Here is an 8,444-nt window from a genome sequence, read left to right as displayed (position 1 = left end):
GTTAGCCGGTAGGAGAGGCCGACCCTTGCCTGGCTACAGCCTCCTTTCAGGGAGCTGTCCAGAGCGACAAGGCCCCCGTGAGCTCCTTTTCGCTCCGGGATAAACACCCCCGGCTCCCTCAGCCGCTCCTCACAGGACTTGTGCTCCAGACCCTTCCCCAGTTCTGTTGCCCTTCTCTGGATACGCTCCAGCTCCTCAATGTCCTTCCTGTGGCATGGGGCCCAGAACTGGACACAGCACTCGAGGTGTGGCTGAGTACAGAGAGAAAATCACTGCCCTGGTCCTGCTGGCCACACTATTGCTGATACAGGCCAGGATCCATTGGCTTTCTTGGTCAGCTGGGCACATGCTGGCTCATATTCAGCCACTGGCAACCAGCCCCCGAGCTCCATTCCCACGGTGCAGCTTTTCAGCCCCTCTTCCCCCAGCCTGTAGCACTGCAGGGCATTGTTGTGACCCGAGTGCAGGACCTGGCATTTCGCCTTGTTGAACCTCATACAGTCAGACTTGCCCTATTGATCCAGCCTGTCCAGGTCCCTCTGCAGATCCTTTCAACACTCCTGCCCAACTTGCTGCCATCCGCAAATTTATTAAGGGTGCATTTGATTCCCTCATCCAGATCATCAATAGAGATACTGACTAGGACCAGGACCAATACTGATCCCTGGAGGACACAAGCAGTGACTGGTGCTCTCCACACATGAGCCCACCCAAGGGCAGGGGTTGTGTCAAGGCCTGGGCTGGTACAGGAGCAGAAAGCCTGAAAGCTCAAGCCTCTTCCATTACCCCCCCCCCAAAAAAAAAAAAAAAATCAAAAAGGCCAAAAAGGCTAATGTGTCTTCACCTAAGGAAGAGCTGTTGAGGTTGGGCAGCCTTGGGAAAAATCCCATGGAGCACCAGAAAAGATCTCAAAGAAAAGAAGAAGAAAACAAAACCAAACAAAACTGAAAACATAAAACACCCCCCTAACCCCCTCTCTGTAGTAGTAATGTATTGGGAATGTGGCTTCAGGACTGTGTGGCCATGATCCTGTCAGAGTCCCTGCACATGTTGTATTGAGACTAATGCAGAAAAGACTCTAAAGGAGGAGAGTGGGAATTATGCTGTGTCCAACACAAACCCCTCTGGTATTACAGTGGTCCATGAGAGCTAAGGACTCGGACAACTGTCAGCATGCTGGCACAGAGGTACACAGCAACAACTTCATGCAGATAACAAACTTTAATTTCCAACTAAAACCAATGGCCAAAAGTAATGAACAAGGTGGGTAACGGTGATGCTCCCGTGGCATTTAGCAGGTAACAGGTTTGGTGTATCCATTGAGATTATGTTACTACATAAAACTGTACATGTGCGTGCACACACACACACACACACATACACAAACACAAACAAAGAGGCTTCTCACGCAAGGGTACCTAGAAGATCTGAGGGTCAAAGGATCACTCAGGGACATTCAGTCTGAAAATAGTGACTGCTGTGGGAGAGAGTGGTGAGGGGCACTCAGACCAGGGAATTCTCCTTGGATGGAGGTCATGGTGTAGAAATGTCACTGCGCTGTTGGCTGGGGACCCTGTCTGTGGACTGAGGGCTTCTGCCTCTTCCCATTCCCTCCTTGAGTTGTGAAAGGTTGGTTGTCCCCATGTGTCAGCCAGGGAGAAGGTGAGTCCTACTACCACATATGTATGAAAAGAACTTGATAGGCTTACATGAGCAAGTGAATAGAAACTGATTTCGTTAAAATTTGTTTTTTTAACTTTTCTTCTTGATTTTTCTCTTGAAAGTAGATAATTCAGATCACTTCAATGAAAACTTTAATTCACACAAAGCAAAATATTCTTCCAATAATGAGGATTTAATTAGTGGTTTGGATCAACTTAAGCTAAAACAAAATGTTGCCAATTTTTTTTTAAGGCAAGTTTGTGAAACCAGTGGTAAAACTCACTCCAAAGGTTTGCAGCCTTTAAGGACTTGGTAGACTAATATATGTAAATGGAAAATGTCTTTCACAGGATGCAAGGGTGAGAGGGCAGCTGTTACTTAGAAGTCTTAAATTCTCAACTGCATATCAATGAGGCTTCAATGTTTATTGTTGAATCTTCCCACAATTAATAATCTAATGACCTGCCTAATAATGATTAAAATTAATGAAATTAATAATCTAATGACCTGCCTAATAATGACATCACTATTATTACTGTGTAATCCTGTAGTTCTCCGCACTGTAGCAAGGTCCAAGTTTATCACTCTTGGATCTTACTCATTACACACAACTACCACTGAATTACAACTCTATCACCCCTCTCTTGAGTGTATCACACTGCTTGTTATCAGGGTGCAGTACAATCCATTTCTGGATGGATTTTTTGAGGGAGATTTTTTCCCCCAAATTCTCCTTCAGTTATGTAATTTCTGCTGCCTGCATATTGTTTATGTGGCACACTTTCTCAGACATACCATTCCATTTTATTCCTTCCTTCACCTAACTCCATTTACATCTAAGCACTTTATCCTATATGCAGACAACTGACATACCAGGGCAAGGCTTATCCTGTTAATTTTTTTTTCTCACAATTTTTGTGCTCACATAGCATCCTACTCTTAATTACAAGTCATTGCCCTTGAAAAGTTCTTTGGACCATCTCCTGGTCTCCTAAGGTATTCTTGTCTCTTCACAAGGACCTGTACTCCAACAGAACCTCCCAGTCACAAATTTTAAGAGTTCTGAAAGTTGAAAACATCTATTCTACTACTTAGGGCATGTTTGGACTTAATCACCCAGGAATGGTCAAGCAAAGCAAGTTCCAGAATACCCAGAAATTCTAAATAAACAGCAGAATGGTGCTATATGAGGTACTGTACAAACAGTAAAAAGATTTGATTAATTTGATTTGCTTCAAATTATGGGTCAATGAGAAACAGAAACTGCCACTCAATGAAAGGCTAAAAGACTGAAAATAAGGAAAAGTTACTTGTGATTAAAGTTCAAGAAGTACTTGTCATTGGAGTAAGACATGAAAGAGGAATCACAGCTCATCTTCAGTTATTGCAAACTAATTCTGCTTCAGTCCTGAAGTATGGTACTTGGCATAGACATTAAAAAACTTAATTTATATATGCTGATTTCACACATGGTTTGACTTAATAGTTCTTAATATGATGCTGTAGATAGTCCTGGAATATACGGCCCACCAGCTCCAGCTGCACAGAGAAAGTTGAAAATAATGTCATGAGGGCCTGTTGAAATTTTGAGTCATCAGAGTGTACAAGAGCACAAGCTGCATAAATCATGGAGTGGAAAAATATTTTTGTGCGATGATTTAGAAATAATTATGGAGAATTATGTTGAAAGTTATGCCAAATTTCCTGCTCATTACCTCTAAGTAAGTTTCCAGAATAACATACTAAAGATGATGACATCTTATAAATGACAAATTCTGCAGATAAGAAAGCTCTGAAATATCCAGTTGACAGTGTTTTCCAATATTCCTCCAGAGGATAAGCAACAGACTCCTCCTGACTTAAATCAGCTTGAGTAAATTCTCTGTACTGGTTTATTGAACAACAGTAGTAACTCCAGCAGTGTTCAGCAGCAGTGAAGAATTGCCTGTCATTACTGCATAGAATAAACAGGGTATGCATAAGTCTATGGAAACTTCAGAAAAACTAATTGGGATAGAATTTCTTCCATCATATTTAGGGAATGCCTTAGCCTTTAGTAAGGTAAAACCATATTTCTCTGTTGGAATTTCACCAATGAGTATGTTCTATATATATGTAAAATATCAACAGAATATTTAGTCAACTTTTGTTCTTGCTAACTGATGTTAATTTATATGGTATAGTAATTACAGAGTGATCCATACAGGTCCAGAGGTTCATCTGTGCACTGTGGTTGATTAAGTCTGTATGTAGATGATGACCTGCCTATATATTCATGTTACTACTTCTTTTCTCACAGTGTGTTTATAACTTTAGAATATTTTTTTGCAGTCTTTAAACTTTTTATATAACGTTCCATTTTCCTGTTTGCCTATGCTATCAAGTGTTATTATATGTATTAAAAGGCAATCATTGTAGACCTTGAATGTAAAACAACATTATTTTAGCAGAGAGGTTTAGCTCCTAGTGGATTTGGCATTGTTTAGATTTGATAATTTCAAGTGTTTTCTCCTTCTGTAACCATTTTTCTCTTGTGCTATTTCACTTCAGCTCCCTTACTTAATGCGGTAGCTAGTCCACCTCTTATTCCTAGCTCTGTGTTTTCTCAGGAACAAGAGGCAGCTTTTGGGAAACATCCTTCTCTGATGCACAAGCTTCCAATACCAAGTTTCAGATATCTTAATTAAAAATCAGTTAGTTTGTTAGAGAAAAAATTGTCAACATAATTAGAAAAGCAGTAAAACATTGTTTCCTCAGGCTAATACCCGCAGGCCGGTATAACCTTCTGTCATCCATTTTGTCAGTGTTGGTGAAAGCATAGCAGCCTCTTGATGATTTATGCATTTGCCTGTTGTTTTCTTACGTCTGCAATAGAGCTTTAGCCACTGTCAGAGGCAGGATGCTGGGCCAGCAGGGTCTTTGTTCAGCACAGGCACTTATGTTTTTTAAGGTGTTATTTTTTTATAAACAAAGAGGAGTTCTTTTGTTTACTTGAGTTCCTTGTTTACCTCTGTGTAAATATTTCTGCTCCTGTGCTTCTCTTTATGCAAACTAAGTTCAAAGGTGAAATGCAAAATATGTCTGGAACATGCTGCTGTACAAGTTGTTTTTTTTTTGTGTCTCGCTTTCAGTGATTTGTCAGACAGTAAGGTTTTGTTCAGTGTTACTGCCACTTTTTTCTACCATGCAAACTTTCAGACTTGTTTCTCCCAAACTCTTATTTATGTAGTAGGACCCTGAGTCCTTGGCTTGCTTCCCCAGCTTGACTAATCCATGTTGTTTCTGGTTTATCATTAAGAGCTACTGCTCAAATATGGACAGATGAAGATGTTCTTTTTTGACCCTGGTTTATGATGTTTGATACTCTATTTCAGGTAATCATATTTGTTGTGATGCAGACCATGATCTCAGTAATGTTTGGTGAGTACTGATTTGTATTCCAGGGAAGGAATTGGAAAACATCTGTTTTTTGGATTCACCGTCTACGTGATTCTGAATGTTCTTATTCATTAGTATCAGCAAATGGTGCTCCAGTTTTTGTTAGTTGCACTGTAGAAATCCAAGATTAGGCTGTCAGAATGCTTCACCTGAAGCCTCCTCATGGTTCCTGAGCTGTGTGGGTACATTGTGAACATTGCTGAAGACAAAGGGTCTGTGCCAGTCTGCTTCTGTTCTTGGAAAGACAGGGCAGAGGGGACTTTCAGAAAGAGACTATTACTACACATCTCCATGGAGATCTTTAGTAAAAAGCAAAGTATTTATTTGAACTTAGATAAGGAAAAGCAGTTTTGGGTAGCGGGTCTGCTATTCTTTCTGCAGTAGTCTCCCCTTTTTTCAGTGGCAGTAGCACTGTCACAGCCTGTTCAGCTTTCCAGGGCTCTGATTGATGAAGGTAGGCAGTGGAGCCAGGCTGCTTTGCCATTCCCCTCAGGCTAGTGCCAGAAGCAATCTAATCTGCCTTTTGTTTTCAGATAACTGTGTTAATAAACACATTAATTAAATAGACACTGTTATTATTAACATAGTACATAATTTTAATTAGTAAATAGTTTTTTTTCCAGACATACTTTATTATTGAAATGAGTGAGTCAACAAGAACAAGCAAGTCAGAGTTATTCACTTTCAATTTGGTATTTATTAAACTATAAAACTGGTGGCAAGTCACTTGGCTGCTTGAAAAGTAGAGCAGAGAGTTATTTGATTGCCCCATTCAGCAGGCAGGGAATTTCTCCTAGGTACTTCACAACTGAACTGAGTGAGCTTGGAAGAGTGATGATATGGATGGAGCTCACGTATTTGAACCAGGAATCTCCAACATGTACCAGGTGCAGTGCCTTTGATGGAAGGTTCTTCATGTCTTCTGCATCAGACTTATGCTGGTAGTCGTGGCAGAGTTCCTGAAGGATGTCTATAATGCTCTCCAAGAATGAGGTCACAGACAGGGCGTGTTTCTAAATTGCTTCTTACATAAGCAACTTCTTCCTAGAAATCCCAACAAGTGGCAGGGGTTGTCTTACACCCTTTCTGCAATTCCTGGCTCAGCAGGGGTAGAGGCTGCCCACCTCTGTGCTGTGTGCCTCGATGGATCCTGTGGGCCTCTTGCCGAGCCACTGTGGCTGAAATAATGCAAAGGCATGAAATGGCCCTTGTGAGTGCTCTTATGGCATGGAACTGAGGCTATACATGTCCTGAGATGTGGTTTATGAGATATTTGCAAGCCTTGCCGCAATAATGTTGAAGGATGGTAGAGAATGCAGGGAGCTAATTGCAGGGCAAATGGACATGGCAAGCCCAGAGCAGTTTCAGCCAACTGGCTTTTGTGATCATTCCCTGGAGGAAATTATTCCCAGCACTATGCTTATACTTTGTCTGAGAGAGAACAATTTGCAACTGACAAAAATAGGGTAGTGATTAGACAATTAAGCAATAAATGGGTTTGTCTCATGGCCCTAATGACATTTAACAGTACCAAAGAACCATATACCCAAAGAATCAGTAACACACAGGATCTCTTCCAGGTAGATCTTGGGATCTCTGTGCAGATCTGAACTGCAGATCTGGTCTTTTGATCAACCTTTAATTTGCTCTCAGAAGATTATAAATATTTTACAAGATTTCAAAAGGAAGTTGGTTTCATTTAAGTCCGTGACAGTTCTGTCATTAGCAGTAGGAATCAAATTTTTTTCCTTAGAGAATTCTTTTCCTCTTTTTGCAGTAGTCATATTCTATTCCTGGCAAATGCCTGTACCAGGAATATTTTCTGCAGCTGAAGTGTTAGCCTAGAGCAAGGCCATGCTGAAGACACTGGTATGTGATAACAGCTACCACTTGGTGGCATCCACACCATACTTTATTTAGCTGAAAACTCCACAGCCAGCAATATGAGAAAACTTTGGGAGTACCTGGCTTGACATTCACTCCTTAAGGGTGTTTGAAATAGTTATCCTTACACTGGCCTGGATTGGTCAGGGCCTGACATGCATGACCTTCTCTCTGTTTGTATTTTAGTGTGGGAGTATACACATTTATTGACTTTGCAGTTGACTCAAATAATCAAAGTGATTAAACTGTATCTCACTGCCCTTCTTTGGAAGACTGTTCAACTATTTTTTATTCACAGAAAACATGTTTAAGCTCTTGGATCCTTGGTCTTGACCTTGCTGCTTACCTTACCTGAGTTTAAAATAATGTTTCATTTTAGACAAGTCAATTAGAAGCAAAAATAGCATAGGTTAAGGGGAGGATGTACTTAGAAAGACTTCTTGAATCTTTGATTTACACTTCAAAGGGAAAATATTCAGACTCATTCTGGAAAGCATGAAACATTGGCATTACTAAAGAATGTTTATTAGCAGATATAAGCAACTACAGATTCACTTTACCTAACTTTTGACATTTAAATGAGACATCAGAAATATATTTCACCTGCCAAAATCTTAATTTGAAGGTCTTTGTCTGTCTCTGAAATGGCATATAGCACAACAGTCACATTCAGTTTGAATCTTATGAGTACCTAACTTCAGATTTAAAGTCGCAAGCCTGTCCTGCTTGTATTTGTTGTCAGAGTACTGAGAAGAGAAGCAAACACAGGATAAGTGGTTGGACTTGACAGGTTGGAAAAGTCATTTCCAATGTAAACAGTTTGGTGATTCTAAGACATATTTTTTTAAATGCCTGCTAATTATAAATTGATTTTTGGCTGGTGCATATATCCTGAAGTGGGCAATTTTTCTGATAGTCAGGTGTAAGGAGAATCAAGAACTTTTCAGCTGTTCAAGACTTGGTCTGCAAGTCCTTTGTCACTTCAGAGAATATAATATAGCAATGAGCATGGTGTGAGATAGAACTTAATGGCATTTGGCTGATTGTGAACTGGAAATAGAACAATATTTCTACTTTTACATTTTTCACACAAAAAATCCACTTGTGATGGAAGTGAAGCAATAAATAAATAAATAAATAAAAATCCAAGAAAACTGTTAATAATAAGATAAATAAAAATCCAAGAAAACAATTGTAATCTAATTGCATTACACAATGATAATTGACTGGTATCTTCACATTTGAGTGCTAGTCATTGATTGATTTCATGCTTAGGTTCTTTAACTTCCTGGAGGTGAAGTTAGAAGGTTTGGGGGTTATCTCTTTTTTTTTTTTTTTTTTTTTTTACTTTAAAATAAATTTCATTTGTGATTTTCATTCATTGGGGAGTTTGTGGAAATCAGTCACTTCCCAGTGTTTTTTAGCCTTTTTTATCCCCTACTAATAAAATGAAAATAAAA

The sequence above is a fragment of the Vidua chalybeata genome, chromosome 1, assembly GCF_026979565.1.
Source record: "Vidua chalybeata isolate OUT-0048 chromosome 1, bVidCha1 merged haplotype, whole genome shotgun sequence".
NCBI classification, from domain to species: domain Eukaryota; kingdom Metazoa; phylum Chordata; class Aves; order Passeriformes; family Viduidae; genus Vidua; species Vidua chalybeata.
Note: the sequence above shows the minus strand (reverse complement) of the source record.